The sequence below is a fragment of the Rhinolophus sinicus genome, chromosome 4, assembly GCF_057876585.1.
Source record: "Rhinolophus sinicus isolate RSI-liver-muscle chromosome 4, RSI-T2T, whole genome shotgun sequence".
NCBI classification, from domain to species: domain Eukaryota; kingdom Metazoa; phylum Chordata; class Mammalia; order Chiroptera; family Rhinolophidae; genus Rhinolophus; species Rhinolophus sinicus.
In genome coordinates, this window is record NC_142504.1 from 113,930,970 (window position 1) to 113,947,403 (window position 16,434).

Sequence of the window (16,434 nt, forward strand, 5' to 3'; positions counted from 1 at the left end):
TTATCAATTAAAATCTCAACGTGCATTCGAAATTACCATCACCCTCTGTGTTATGTTTTCCTCATAGCACTTAACGACATCCAATTTAGTTTAAAAATTATTTGTTTGTTGCATATCTTTCTAGTGCAACATAAATTCAAAGAGAATAGAAATTTTTGTTCATTTTATTAGCTGTGATGTACTCTGTGTCTGGAAAGGTAGAACTCAATAAATTGTTGTTCAATGAATAAATAGCTATTATTTGCAGACAGGAAGATATGTATTTTATGTATATATGAATATGTATATATGTATATGTATGTGTATACACAGATATATAGATATGTAGATATATGTAAATGTTGTAGCAATTATCTCTTTTTGAGAGCCCAGGAAAAAATGGTGACTTGTGAGACTGACATTTTTGACTGAGTCATACCAGTATTCCTACAGGAATAAGAAGGTGAGAGTTTAATTAAGTTCACTTTCTCGCTCTCTCTCTTCATTTGGCGTGGCAAGTTCTAAAGCATGGTCTCACCTAAATTAGATGTCTATGTAGTAACTGCTACTTATTTCAATGGAAGAATGTCTTAATCGTTCACTTTACGGTGCCAATACACAGATCACCCGTGAGGGCTTCTGACATCTCATACTCACAAAGTATCTTTTAAGACGATCATATTTTTCTAGGTTTTATAAATCACAAAAGGCAGTTTCAGGAGCATGAAACGATGTACGTGCTTTCTCCATCTCCAGCTTTCCTTTCTCTTGAACAGAAAATCATAGCAGATTATCTCCTTCACTCCTTTTATTCTTTTCCTCTTTCCCTCTCTCTCTCCTTCCATCCCTCCTTTTTCTTCCTTTTTCCCTTTCTCTCACCTTTCCTCCATCCCTCCCTTTCTTCTCTCCATTTCTCTGATCTAACACTCTTCATTTGAAAACTACTATGTTTATAAAAAGTACAAAAAAAGGGACAAATAATTTAATGATGCTCTCAATGTCCACATACTTTTCACAATCAGGATATAACAGATTTGAAAACAAGCAACAATGTAATAGTTCAGCTGAAACTAATATGTTTAGCAGTGAACAAATGGAATGCTCCATCTACAACTAATCAAAGCCTGAATTAGACTTAAAAAAAATAAAAACTAGAATGAAATTCCATCACCATGACCCAAGATGATATGTTATTAAGACAAAAGTTCAGCCCATAGAAACAAGATGGAATTCCCCCAAACTGAGAGAGCAGATATGAGCAAAAAGACCGTGTGTTCATGTTAAAAAATGATGAGCCCAAACCACTCCACTGAGGACAGCCCAGAAAATCTCCAGGACCTAATCTCCCTGTATTCTTTTCACAATTTGCGTGTTTTGGCAACAAATAATGAATACTTCCTATTAACTATTATAAAGGGAATATATAATAATTGATAATCCAGTATGTACATTTGACTTTGGGATAGGTTTTTGTGTTTATTATAAAACATGCTTTTTTCAAAACTTTATCATAAAACTTCAATTAGATACTAGACAGAAAGATCTAGATTTTATATGTCTATCCTTAAGCATATTATGCAAAAATTCTCAGCTAATAACAGACTCATAATTTCTAAGGCCAAACACAGAACAAAAATTTTTGGAGGGGGGTGGTTAGTTGTGTACATATTTGGACAAAGATATACAGTGTTTTCTGTCATGCAAGCCATAAGAATCATAAACAATGGACTATCACCAATTTTTTAAAGTATCACAAACAGTAAATAACCACATTTTCTCTGAGGATGACAATACTTTCCCATAATCCACTCACAAATATGTCTCTTTTACTTGACTGCTATGTAACTTTTCAGGTCTCCATTGACTTGTTAGAAGTAAAATGGAATTTTGCTATTCCTGCTGAGTAGATCAAATAAATATCTTTCACAATAAAGTAACATAAAATTAAGGTAATAAAATTATTGGAAATAGTACTAATAAAGTAAAACAATATGAACTGTGAATGGTGGATTTACTTTCCCAAAAGAAATCATAATATCACACATGAACTTACATAAAATTTGAGATGTTTCCCTTGCATAATGAAAATTATATGTATGTATAGGTTATTTTTCCTTCCTGGGGGTTTAATTATAAAGCCAACTCTGAAAATATATTATCTAGGGTTTCACCTGCCATACCACAATCTTTACCAGTGATCCCAAAATGAACACCTAAACCTTTTATAATAACTGTCACTAGAAAGCTAAACAAAATCACGATTCATCGCACTCAGTCACTTTAGCCTTTAGCAGATGTGTTCTTTGAACAAATTTTTTGGCATTATGAATAAAAAATTAACACTCCTCTGTTGAACTCTGTTGGGAAGGACATTATTCTATAGTAAATGGACATAAAACTTGACTAAATGAATGCTTTAAAAGGGAAAAATCAGTTTTTGAACTAAGCTTTCTGAATACAATGTGAGGATGGTTTTCTCAAATGTATTAATGGCTATAGTATAGTCTTCAGCATCTCCTTCTAGAATAATGTGGATAAAAGAAGGTTGAAACTTCAGTTACAATTTTAGTTACAAAATTAATAATGGAAGACAATCATCATTACAAAATCTCTATATGCATCCTGCTATTATTTGTATTTATTTTTCAGTTATCGTAGTTTGTAAACACATGCATATTTACACATGTATGATTCATGAAGAATTACAAGTCGCTCCTCTTTTACATCCCCTAATGGAGTGATATGTTTAATTATGAAATTGAAATTATATTTAATTTCGATTGAAATTAAGGATGCTCCAGGCTCATATGCAATGTCCTATAAAGCAGAACAGTAATATCTAATTTTGCTATGTGACTTTATGAAGATTAAATGAGCTTTCTGCACGTGTACATTACAAAATCTCAAAATATTTGATGAACATATTTTCATCTCTGTCAACAAATGGAAGTTGTATGTGAGAGCATGCCAGCGTTTTCAAAAACATTTGTTAAGTACCTTGACACGCATAGTTATGTACGAAGTGCCATGTAGGCAATGTAGGTAAGAACAATCTTTTACCATCAAAGGTTTATAATTCCCAGAGGCATGGTTAGATGGAAATTAAAGACCTTAAATACTCTCTCATCTAGATTTGTTTTGAAAGTCACTTAAAATTTTACACTTTTAAGTTTACTATCTCCCACTCTTAAAGCTTGCTTATAACTCAGCAACCAGTAGACTATTAGTAATCTCTGTTGTTTAATTTCTTCTTTCATAAAGACATACAATAGTGTGACAAAGAAGTAAAGTCATGTGACATTTCAAATTGTATATGCCTCAAAACAATTAAATGCATTTAACATAAAGTCACACAAGTATGTTATAGGTAGCTATCTATAAAATATATAGAGCATGATTTTGTTTCATTTTAGCAGTAAAAACATCAAATAGGACATTCTTATTTATTTATATTGTGATTAATATATTCTGTGAATAGGATTTCAGACCAAGGTTTTAAGTTTAAGGGCTAGAAACAATTAAAAGAAGGAAAACAGTCTCCAGCTTTCTGGGGTTTTGAGGATTAAAGAAACTGACAAAAAAAGAGAAAGCATTTGATGTTCCAGTGTCAGCTTTATTCTTTCATGATGGGTCAGTGGGTTTCGATTGCTCCTTCAAGAATTGTACAGCCAAAAAGGAGTTATGGCAGATTTTAATCTAATGTTTATGCCGAGGACAGTGAATTGAAATGAAAAAGACACTCCAGTTCTGACTGGCTAAGACAGCAAGATGTTTTCACAGCTTACCTGAACCTGTGAGCATGACAAATCAACGTTATCTGGTAGTTCCCTTCTCTCTGGCAGACATCTGAGTTGGAGTATATGCCAGAACACCTGTGCAGTGTTTCTGGCCTTTAGCCCTGACATTGCACTCGAGATGTCAATGGGTAGCAAGAGAAATGCCTTTACTCTCTGTTCAGATATTTTAGAAAGCATCACAGTGAGATAATGTTACTTGTACCTCTAGATGATGTATGAATGGGCAGAAAAAGAATGTACTGTTTTCCTCTTTGGAAATCTGTGGCCCCATTACACATTACTTAGTGTATACCTGGAGGTATTTAGACTTCATATTTAATTCCTGACATTTCAAGAAAGACCACTGAGTTTTTTGTTCAGCTGAGAAGTTTCCTGAAAGTTTGTAAACAATTGAAGGTCTTTTTCAAGATTTTCATATGAGGTCAGACAATTAAGTTTACGAACTCATCCTAGAAAAAGTGCTGCATACCTCATTGCTGAATATCACTATGGTCACCTTGGAAGTACTCCCCTTGGGAAGCTATGCACTGATACCAGTGCCTAGTCCACCCTTCAAAGCAATTTTGGAACTCTTTTTCTGGAATGACCAGCAGAGCTATTATCATATTACCCTTGATGTCTGAATGTCATCAAAAAGTCTTCCTTTCAATATTTCTTTTATCTTTGGGTAAAGACAGAAATCATTGGGGGCCAGATCAGGTGAGTAGGGAGGGTGTTCCAATACAGTTACTTGTTTACGGGCTAAAAACTCCCTCACAGACAGTGCCGTGTAAGCTGGTGCATTGTTGTGATGCAAGAGCCGTGAATTGTTGGTGAAAAGTTCAGGTCGCCTAACTTTTTCACGCAGCCTTTTCAGCACTTCCCAATAGTAAACTTGGTTAACTGTTTGTCCACTTGGTACAAATTCATAATAAATAATCCCTCTGATATCAAAAAAGGTTAGTAACACTGTTGCAACAAGTTTGCAAACTTAATTATCAGACCTCGTACTACATCTTGTTTATCTAATCGTGTATCGATAGGCATGTAATATCTTGGCTATTGTAAAAATTGCTGCAGTGAACATAGAGGTACACATATCCTTTCAAATTAGTGCTTTGGATTTCTTTAGATAAATACCCAGAAGTTGAATTGCTGGGTCATAAGATAGTTTCTATTTATAATTTTTTGAGGAACATCCATACTGTTTTCCATAGTGGCTGCACCAGTCTGCAATCAAACCAACAGTGCATGAGGGTTCCCTTTTCTCCACAGCCCCACCAACACTTGTTTGTTGATTTATTGACAAGGCCATTCTGACAGGTGTAAGGTGATATCCCAGTGTGGTTTTAATTTGCATTTCTCTGATAATTAGTGATGTTGAGCATCTTTTCACATGTCTGTTGGCCATCTGTATGTCCTCTTTGGAGAAATGTCTATTCAGGTTTTCCGCCCATTTTTAATTGCATTGTTTATTTATTTGGTGTTGAGTTGTATGAGCTCTTTATAAATTTTGGATATTAACCCCTTATCAGATGTGTCATTGGCGAATATCTTCTCCCATTCAGCAGACTATCTTTTCATTTGTTGGTGGTTTTCTTTGCTGTGCAAAACCTTTATAGTTTGATGTAGTCCCATTTGTCTATTTTTCTTTTGTTTGCCTTGCCCAAGGAGATATATCAAAAAAATATTACTAAGAGCAATGTCAGAGAGTTACTGCCTATGTTTTCTTCTAGTAGTTTTATGATTTCGGGTCTTACATTTAAGTCTTTAATCCGTTTTGAGTTTATTCTTCTATATGGTATAAGAAAGTGGTCTAGTTTCTTTCTTTTTCTTTCTTTTTTTTTTTTTTTTTGCATGTATCTATCCAGTTTTCCCAACACCATTTCAATCTGAAATTTCTATTTTAAGGTTACAATTTTTTTGTTTGTTTTAACTTCCTTGATTTCGTACCAGTCTCTCTTTTTTATATATAGAAAATCTTGGTGCTGTTAGAAGTAATATAATAACTTATTTGTTTTATATTGTATATAATAATAATTTCAAAGTAACAATAAATCTATTGAATGAATGTTAAAGTTTAAAAATTCTTTTTTTTTTTTTAATACTCAGTATCTGGTAGGGAATTGTAACAAACATACTATATTGTACTATATTAACTTGAATTGATCACTTTCTCTGTGCATTATACACCAGCTTAATATATGGTTAAATAAATTTCTTTCAGCTTATTTTTGAACTATAAGAGCTTGATTGATTCTTTGATTTTGAAACAATGAATAGAACAAAATCTTGTAGAAGTAAAATTATAATAAATGACAAGCATTTGTTAGACCTATTTTTTAAAAATCTACTTAGGGAAAAGTACTTTTGAAGATAACAGCCACAGTGAAATGGAAAATAATGTTGTTTCCATTTGTCTTATGGGCATTAGTTAATCCAAAAGCACAAAAATATATAGAAAGAAAAAGGAGGCGGAAGAAAAAGAAGTGAATTGATTAGTTAGTGTATTAGCTGATTAATATATATCCATATTATATGAAATATGTTCCAAATAAGCTGTTGTTCAATCGTTCCCTTTGGGGTAATATTTGTTGAGTGATCTTTCAAATTGCAAAGTGGTATTCAGTCATGGATACTACCGAAATGAACCTGTAACGCAGTGCACCTTCAAGGTAAAGACTTTCATTTTGGAGCTTAAATGGTGCAATAGTGTCACAGACTTCCAGGAATAAAGAAATCAATCAATACGTTGGTATTATAGCAGAGGCACCCTGGGATTTCTCTGACAAGTGAGGAGATCCCAGCCATTTTTCCTGCTGAAGCTCTACAGCACTATTCAAAGTTTTCAATAGAAAATCTGGCAAATGCAGCAAAAAGAGGAAGAGAAAGAGACAAAAAAATAAAAGTTGAATGTTACAAAATAAAAGTAACAATGACAGTGAACTCTCTGACCTTAAACATAAAGGAAAACATTTACAAAGTATGGTGCCGAACAAAGCCTGGCTGGAAGAAAGAAAACGTTTTGGTTCACTGCCTGTACAGGATGCTTAATGTACCAAATGTAACTGTGGACACTTTTTCAGGAAGTTCTTTATGTCCCTGCAATGTTAGGTCCATCATCAACTTCAACAAATCCATGAAAGAGTCTTCAAATCCATTAGGTATACCCAAGAATGTGCTCAGCACCTAAATTATGCACCATGCTTGAGCATTTGGGGAATAAAACAAACCACAAACTCCAACACATTAACAAGGAAGTAGAATTTTCAAGATATTTCACAAAGAAAATGCTGTACGAAAACAATATTTGCTCTCTCAAATTAATTAATCTTTATTGAACCATCTCTGATTAATATTATTTGATTAATCAGGATTGCAGCTGATGTTCCTGAATTGAGACTTCTGAATTATGACGATCTCTGTTTGGGGTTTTGGGTGTGCTCTTCCTGGCGTTATGTAAGATCGGGGTCCTTTGGGTGATGCTTTGCCCAGTGCAGGTAATTTCTTCCCCATGTGTGCTGAGCAGTACTCAGCTGAGGGCCCTAAGGAGACGCTGCCGATCCCGATCTAGATCTAGAAAGCTCTCCCCTGCTCTGCCCTGTGAACTCCACTCCTCTGGGCTCCCTGGATTCCCAGCTTCATCTCCTAAAATCAGGGGCGCTGCTGGGCTCAGCCTGGGTCTCACCTCCCTGAAGCACACGCAGCCTGGGAAACCTTCCAGGCCCAATCCACAGCCATCACACGGCCGACCTCTTGGAGATCATTTTTCTTCTTTAACTGACACTTGCTCTTAGATCCTGATTTCTGATTACTTCTTCCTTTTATCAAGTTCCCCTCTCAGGGTCATGGCATAACTCATGAAAAAATGAACACAAATGGCCAATTCCACTGTCACCTGTAATTACCATCTGAAAAATGTCCCCTCACACTGCTGGATCAAGGGTGGCTCTTTAAATCCTTTAATCAACCTACTTCCCTAACCAACTCTAACCAAAGGAAACTTCATTACATCCTTTAATCACCTCAAAGTGGAATTTCATTTGCATTTTTGTTAGATTGTCTGCTATAGTTCTCTTTTAAAATGTATTCTACCTGATAGATGAAAATAATCTAGAAATGTCTGATAAAGCTCAGGCAAATTCTGTGGTTGATCAAGAGCTGAGGTGTAAATTCCACCGTATTTAGTATTCTCCCATTTTGTTCCTTCTCTTCTGTAACATTTTGGGTATCTGTCAAGTTTCTTGGAACAGGAAGGAAAGGGTTACATGGGGCCGCAGCCTTTCACAACAGCTGGATTAAGCCATGTTTCTACATCATGGCCTGTGCTTCGAAGGCCTAGACACTTGCTTTTGTTGGAGCCTACAGATAATTGAGCCCAAAAAACTATTAATAGTTAATTAAAATGCATGCCATCTGGGCTTGACACCAGACTGGCAGCTTATTATTAACAAAGACAAATGAAACAGTTGCATGAATCAGGATTCTCTATGAGAAGCTATTAGTTCACTCACTTATTTTGGTAAATTTATGGGGGAAAAGTCAAAACTAAGAATTCTTTACTGATTTGCTCTGCAATCCCTGGCTAGGATAACTAGAAATGCTCATTCTGGTATGATCTGCAATGATCTGCATACTTTCTTCTCTTAGACTCACCGAGCTGATCCCAAGATTGCTTATGTGGGTTTTACAGCATTCTGCTCATGAACGTCTATTAACTGAGGTCCATGTTTCCTCACTGGCTATAGGCTGGAAGCTACCCTCAGCTCTTTGTCATGCGGGCCTTTCCAACATGGCAGCTTGGGTCCTCAAAGGCGGAAAGAGAACGTGCTAGCAAGATGCAAGTCACATTTTGGTGTAACATTCCATCAATTTTTCCTTATTCTGTGGGTAAGAAAACAGTCAGTAGGTGCAGCCCAGTAAGAGAGACCCCACAAACCTCTAGCAACTTGCCCAGGAAACCATCCCTTTATGTGAAATACACAACCCAGGAAGCCAGCTTGCTGTGTCAGACATGTGAGAAGCTGGATTACTATCCCTAGCTCTTTAGTCACTTCTGTAACAATCGTCCCCAAATGACCAGGACCTGACTAGTAACTGACAGCTTCTCTAATGTTTGTCCTCACCTCCAATTTAGGACCAACCAGAGAAAGGCAAACAGGTCCCCCTAACCAATTATGACATAGGCTGCCCCAGGCTCCAGCCTCCCCAGGCCATTGGCTTTCTGAAGCCTTCCATTTACACTTAAAGCTTTCGGTTCCTCTGCCTGCCTTTGGATTTCTGCCAAAATGCAAGCCTTGGCGGCTGACTCCCTTCCTGTAAGAAGCTCATAAGAGAAGCCCTTTTCTTTTCTCACATGGTTGGTCTTGGTCTATTTCCACACAATATTCAGGGGAGGGGCGCCCACACAAGGATGCAGGGACATGGGGACCAGCATCTCGGATGGCTGAGGGCCACCATGCCCAAGCAGGTTTCGTAAGCACAGGCTGCCAGTTGTTTTTCTCCGCTTCCACTGGTGCTGGTCATTACTGTTTCTGAGTGATGCATTTTATCTTTATAATTAATTTTAAAAAAGAAATGATGCAGATGACATTATTCGTCACGCCACTCAGGCTGTATAACTGCTTTCCGTGATGAGATGAGAGCTGTGCTAGTACTTCTTTAAGTCCCAGTGTTCACATCGATTTTACTCTGAATCCCTTGCTACATCAATTACGATACTTTGACAATAAGTCTCCTAAAAGAATGTCTCTCTCTCTCACTGTTTTTTTTTTTTTTTTTTTCCTCTTCATCTATTGTTTAACCAAGGATCTATTTCAGAACTGAGGAATTTGATCCTTTGGTCTATTTTTCAATTTTCTCATCGAATATTTGATTGGACTCTAACTTAGGAAATATGTCTGTGAAATGTGAAATACATTTTTTTTCCAGTTGGAATAATCACACAACAATTATTCATAAAATTGTAGCCTTCAAAATAGAATATTGAACAAGAGTTTGGTTCATTAATTTATCTGGTCCTTTAGCGTTCTCATCTATATGAATGGTGTCATTAACCACGGAGAGGCTCCTCATCCGTCTCTCTTCATCTTTGAACTGATGTGTTAACACTAACATAGCAAGTCACTGACTGGTGGTTTCTGGTACATAAGTCATCATGCTTTGTGACGACACTGGGTTTAACCAGAGTACCAGTGCTCTGCCAAACAGACAGGTGACTGTCACCGAGCCCAACTCACTCTGCAGAGAAGGTTGAATGTAAGGTATAGGGAAAGAGAGTATGTGTGTTGTAGGACAGGCAAAAGCTATGTTCCATGAAGATAAATGAACTTAAGAAGAATGTGTGACATAGAGAGAGGATGGGAAAGGCAGTCAGTTTTGTCACAGGAATAAAGTGAGTATGGCAGATTCCACCATGAAGACACAACAAATGTGGGCTTCAGAAGTAAAATGATTACAATTACAGAAAGTTCAGTTCAGCTGGGCAATTTTAACTACTGGTGTGTTCATATAAACCTTTAGCTTCGTGAGACCCGGACACGCAGCTGTGGAGTCAGTGTTACGTTTCTAATTTCATCCCCAGGTGTCAGTACAATGACACACTATCACTCAGAGCATGCTTCTTTTCCTTGAAATTTCCAATAGCCTCACCGGATAGTAAGCCAACAGGAAACAAAGAGGAGCAAGTGACAACAAATGATGACAGAAACTTAGTACCCACCCAACGCAATTACCTTCGCAACATTTTAGGTTGAATATGCAAATTAGGCAATAGTGATACTTTTGTGTATACTATGTCATTGCTGATATATTTTAACTACTTTCATTACTAGGCCTTTCTTAGTCATTGAGAATGATGCGACTATTGGAATCTATGTATTATGTATTTGGAGTGATCCCCTCCCCCAGCATATCCTGATGAGGATTTATTAGAATGAATAATACTAGGAAGCACATATGTCAAAAATACATCTCTCCAAAAGTTATCTCTACTTTTAATATTACATGTAAAATCTCCGACTATACCATTTTTAATTAAATGAATCTCATTTTTGGAAGAAACAAAATTTAACTTTATTGATGGTTGTGTAATTTGAGAACTAAGTTACTGAAACAGTATACTTCTTCATAATAAAAGTATTTTTTGCAATTTTTTATACATGCATTATTATTATTATTCCCTTTGGGGGACGTAGATTTATTAGCTAAAAATAAGCTAAGTTCTGAGTTTTTGAGATGTTCTGGGGGTAGATTACCAATAGTTCATATTCCAAAATACTTGGACCAATTTATATATCCACTATGTTCTATTCAGTCATTCTTTGATTATTATTGGATGTTACCATTTTTCTACTTTCACTTTTTCCTTTTTCACAGGTAAAATATTTATTATTTTTTTACTTATTTTGTATTTTTAGTATTGAGGCTTGACAATTAAAGCTGATTGTTTTCATTAGTTTCAGGTGTACAGAGCAACACAGTGATTAGACATTTATATGCCTCACAAAGTAATCACCCCAATAAGTCTGTTACCCATCTGACATTGTACATCGTATCACAATATTGCTGACTATATTCCCAATGTTGTACTTTATATCTCCATGAGTTTTTTTAAAATTATAATTGACATTCAATATTGTTTTATATTAGTTTCAAGTGTACAGCATAATGGTTAGACAGTTGTATAGTTTATGAAGTGATCGCCTCGATAAGTCCAGTACCCATCCAACACCATATATACTTGTTGCAATATTATTGACTATATTCTCCATATTGTACTTTACATCCCCATGATTATGTGGTGACTATGAATCTGAACTTCTTAATCCCCTCACCTTTTTCACCCAGTCCCCCAAATCCTCTCCCATCTAGTAACCATTAGTTTGTTCTCTGTATGAGTCTGTGTTTGTTTTGTTTCTTCATTTATTTTGTTAAAGCTTATTTTTTTTTCATCCATCTGATTTATGTGTCAGTCTCTCAATTTGTTGTAAACTCAATATGGAAAGGAAGGAATTATTTTATGGACCACGGAACCCAAACACTTATGTCAAGACTTTCTGTGATTTTGATAAGATTTTAAAAATATTCAAACAAAACTTTTAAATGTAAGACTATCTAGGGTGGTGCACTCCTGCTGGCATGTTTTTATTTCAATGACAGATAGAAATCAATAACGGGTTACTGGAAAATAGTAACTGTAGAGAAGACAATCTATCCATTAGACGAAGTCTGAAAGTTACTTAAATCATCCCATTATCCAGTTTGGAAAAGGAAAAAGATGACACACTAAGAGTGAAGTGACAAGTTAGTATAATGAGCCAATAGTGCATTCACTTACTTCGCTTAATTCTCTTGTTTGTAGAGACATTCTCTGAGATACGTTTTCTGCTGATTTTTCTTTACATTAGTACCACATATTTGCCCTCTCACATAACATATAGATTGCATTCTTGAAGTAGAAGTATAAATAAATTGTGTTGTAATATCTTTTATTTCAAATTCTTCTATTTTGTGAAAGCGGTACTAAAATCACAAATTAGCACTCATGGGAATGAATAATACCTCAACCAATATATTAAATGATTTAACATCAAGAACAAAAAAATAAAGAAAAAATGATTTAGTTTCCTATCCCTGCAATATGTTTATAAATATAAATAATGAAAAAGTTTACAATAAGACTGTAAATTATAACTTTGTATATCTTTGTGTTTATGTATTGGATGGGCATACACTTAGCAAGATATGGGAAAAGATAGTCAACAAAATGTCAAGAATAGCTGTATTAGTCAGCTCATGGTGTGTAACAGCCTCAAAATCATAGTGGTGTATATCAACTTTTTTTTTTTTTTTTTAACACACAAATCTACAGTTGGCTGGAGTTTGGTTGATTTTGTATGAGTTTGGCTGGACATGTCTACCACTGTGAGTTGGGGTCAGATCTGTTATACCTGTGCTTTTTTATGAGGGCCAGTGGCTCTCCATGTCTTCAGAGCATCTTCTCCTCACAGCAGCTAGAAGTACAAGAGGGCAAGCAAAATATCACAGACATATTTAAATATACTCTTTTGTTCATGTTGTGTCTCTTACTATTAGATCTGTCAGTGAAAATCACATGTCCAACCTCTAACTTAAGTGGGAAGGTCTACAAAGGTACATGACAAGGAAGTAAATAATTAGGAACAATAATATAATCTACCACATGGAATATATCTGGAGTGGTAGTCATTCAGGTAATTTTATTCTTATACCTTTATTTGTTTATTTTTTTGAAATTTTGAATACTTTAATATCCCTAATACATAGACACTACCTTTTTCACATTCCACTTGTAATTTGCAGAACCACTATAAAATCATATGACTAAAAATTTTAAAGATTTTTATTAAAAATATAGCTAACATACAGTTATATTACTTTGGGGTTACACCACATGTATTCAACATTTATATAAATAAAGAAGTGATCACCATAAGTCCAGCAACCATCTGACACCAACTCATGCTATCACAATATTATTGACTATATTCCCCATGCTGTACGTTACATCCCCATGACTTATTTGTTTTATATCTAGAAATTTCAACCTCTTATTTCCCTTCACTTTTGCCTCCTTTTTAAATTTTTCAATTACAGTTGACATTCAATATTATTTTACATTAATTTCAGATATATAACATAGTGGTTAAACATTTATATAGTTTAAGAAGTGATCCCCCTGACCAGTCTAGTACCCACCTGGCACTATACATAGTTATCACTGTATTATTGGCTGTATTCCCCATGCTTTACTTTACATCCCCATGACTATTTTGTAACTACCAATTTGTACTTCTTAACTCCTTCACCTTTTTCACCCTGCCCCCGACCCCCTTCCCATCTATCACTAGATAACAAATCTAGTATCCATCTGACTCCATACATAGTTACTACAATATTATTGATTATATTCCTCTACTACACCCTACATCCCCACAACTACTTCATAACAACTAATTTGTACTTCTTAATGCCTTCCCCCTTTTCACCCACATCCCCAAACCTCCTTCCCATCTGGCAAACGTCAAAATGTTTTCTGTATCTGTGAGTTTGTTTCTGATTTGTTTGTTTGTTTATTTTGCTCTTTAGATTCCACATATAAGTGAAAGCACATTGTATCTGTCTTTCACTGTCTGACATACCCCACTCAGGACAATGCCCTCCAGGTTCATCCATGACACTGCAGATGGCAAAAACCCAATCCTTTACATGGCTGACAATATACCACTGTATAATTGTACCACCTCCTCTTTATCCATTCTTCCACAGATGGACACCCAGGCTACATCTTGGCCATTGTAAACAATGCTGCAATGAACATATGGATTCACATATCACCTCACATATCGCCTCACCTAGCATTTTGGGTTTCTTCAGATAAATACCCAAAAGTGGGATTACTGGGTTCTTCTTTATCTCTTGTTTTATAGCCTTTGTTTTAGTGTCTATTTTGTCTGGTATAAGTATTTCTACTCCAGCTTTTTTTGTTTATTTTCATTTCCATTTTCATGAAATGACTTTTCCCATCCTTTTACTTTCCATCTGTGTTTGTCTTTCAACCTGAAGTGAGTTTCTTGTAGGCAGCATCTGTAAGGGTTTTGTTTTCTTATCCATTCATCCCTTCTATGTCTTTGATTGGAGCCTTTAGTCCATTTACATCGAAAGTAATTGTTCATAGATAGGTAGTTATTGCCATTTTATTTTTCATATTTTTTCCCTATCTTAAAGAAGTCCATCTAAGATTCCATGTAATACTGGTTTGGTGGTGATGAACTCCTTTAGGTTTTTGTGGTCTGAAGCTCTTTATCTGTCCTTTAGTTCTAAATGATAGTCTTCCTGGGTAGAGTACCCTTGGATGTAGAAGCTTACTTTTCATCACGTTGAATATTTTGTGCCAGTCCCTTCTGGTCTGCAAAGTTTCTGCTGAGAAATCAGCTAACAGTCTTATGGGAGCCCCTTTTGAAGTTACTAGTTGCCCTTCTCTTGTTGCTTTTAGGATTCTCTCTTTCTCTTTCACTTTTGCCATTTTAATTACAATGTGTCTTGGTGTGGGCCTCTGGGTTCATTTTGTTTGGGACTCTTTGGGACTAGTATACTTATTTCCTTTGCTAGGTTAAGAGATTTTTCAGCCATTATTTCTTCAAACAGGTTCTCAATCCCTTGCTTTCTCTCTTCTCCTGGTACCCCTATGATATAAATGTTGTTATACTTGAGATTGTCCCAGAGGTCCTTAAACTATCCTCAGTTTTTGGATTTTTTTTTCTTTTCTGCTCTGATTGGGTGTTTTATGCTATTAATATTTTGTCTTCCAAATTGCTGAATCAATTCTCTGCTTCATCTAGTCTGCTGGTGATTCCTTCTAGTGCATTCTTCACTTTAATTTTGTAGTTTTCACTTCTGTTTTTGTTTGTTTGTTTGTTTGTTTAGTTGCTTCTATGTCCTTTTTTTATGCTTGCAATCTCTGGTTTGAAGTTTTCATTAAGTTCCTTGAACATCCTTATAACCATTGTTTTGAACGCTATATCTGGTAGTTTGCTTGCCTCCTTTTCATTTAGTTATTTTTTCTGGAGTTTTCTCCTGTTTTTTTTTTTTTCAATTTGGATGTATTTCTTTGTTTCCTTATTTTGGCTGTTTCTCTGTGTTTGTTTCTATATATTAGGTAGATCTGCTATGTCTCCCAGTGACTTTATATACTAGGTAACCTGTAGGGCCCTGGCACAATCTCTCTTGTCACCTGCTCCAGGAGTGTCCCTTGTATGTGTTATGTGTGCCTTCCTGTTATAATTGGGACTTAATTGTTGTTGGCATATCATTGGGTGGATTTGACCCTCAGGCTGATTGGAAGTGGGATTTGGTCACGTCCATAGCTTACAGGCTGCTTTGCAGGAGGCTCAACCCACTGAGTGCCTGTTGAGACCACCCTCTGTGTGTGCTGCTAGTGGGGTTAATTCAGTGGGGCTCTGCTTTGGTCTGAAGCCAACCTCCCTGTATGTTGGTTCTGGGGTGTCTTGAGAGGGGCTTTGATGCAGGCTCAGGTCACCCACTGCCTGTGACTGGCCAGTGACTACCTGGTAGAAGCTACAAAGCAATCTCTGTTTTTTTTTTTTTTTTTTTGCTATCTGCACTAAACTTGGAGGCAAGTGGGAGAGGCCACACTGGGAACTGAGGATGTCTGCCACCAGTACCAAGCCTTGGGTAGTTCCAGAAAACATTAGGACCCCTGAGGCCTGCTGCCAACTGCCCACTTCTTAAGGTTCAGCCACTGATAAAGCCTACTGTGGTACACAAGATGGGTGAGGCAGGGTCACAAGAGTCACTAGAGTGGGAAGATTTGTGTTCACCAGGATAAACTAGATTCTGGTTTGGTGCCAGTGCTGAGCCTAGAGCTACTCAGCAAACATCTCAGAGCACACTGAGGCCAGTTGCCACCTGCTTGGAGCCTACAGACTCAGACAGTTTTCCATGAAAGAGTGCAATGTGGGTGGGGCTGGAATTTTGTGAGAAAGTTCCTCCAGCCCTGGGGGTGTTGGGTGGGGCAGAGTCCCAGTGAGTCATCAGGGAAGCTCACCAGACCAATCAGATTCAGATTTGGCTGTGGTGGGGGAGGGCTCGAAACATTAAAGATGGCAGATGCCTGCTG

At 36.4% G+C, this 16,434-nt stretch overlaps 1 long non-coding RNA gene across 1 annotated transcript in view; it reads left to right on the plus strand.

Annotated features, from left to right (window-relative positions):
* LOC141573126 (uncharacterized) overlaps positions 1-16,434 on the plus strand; it is a 546,728-nt gene that overhangs the window by 394,857 nt on the left and 135,437 nt on the right. The gene's annotated exons all lie outside the window — the stretch shown is intronic.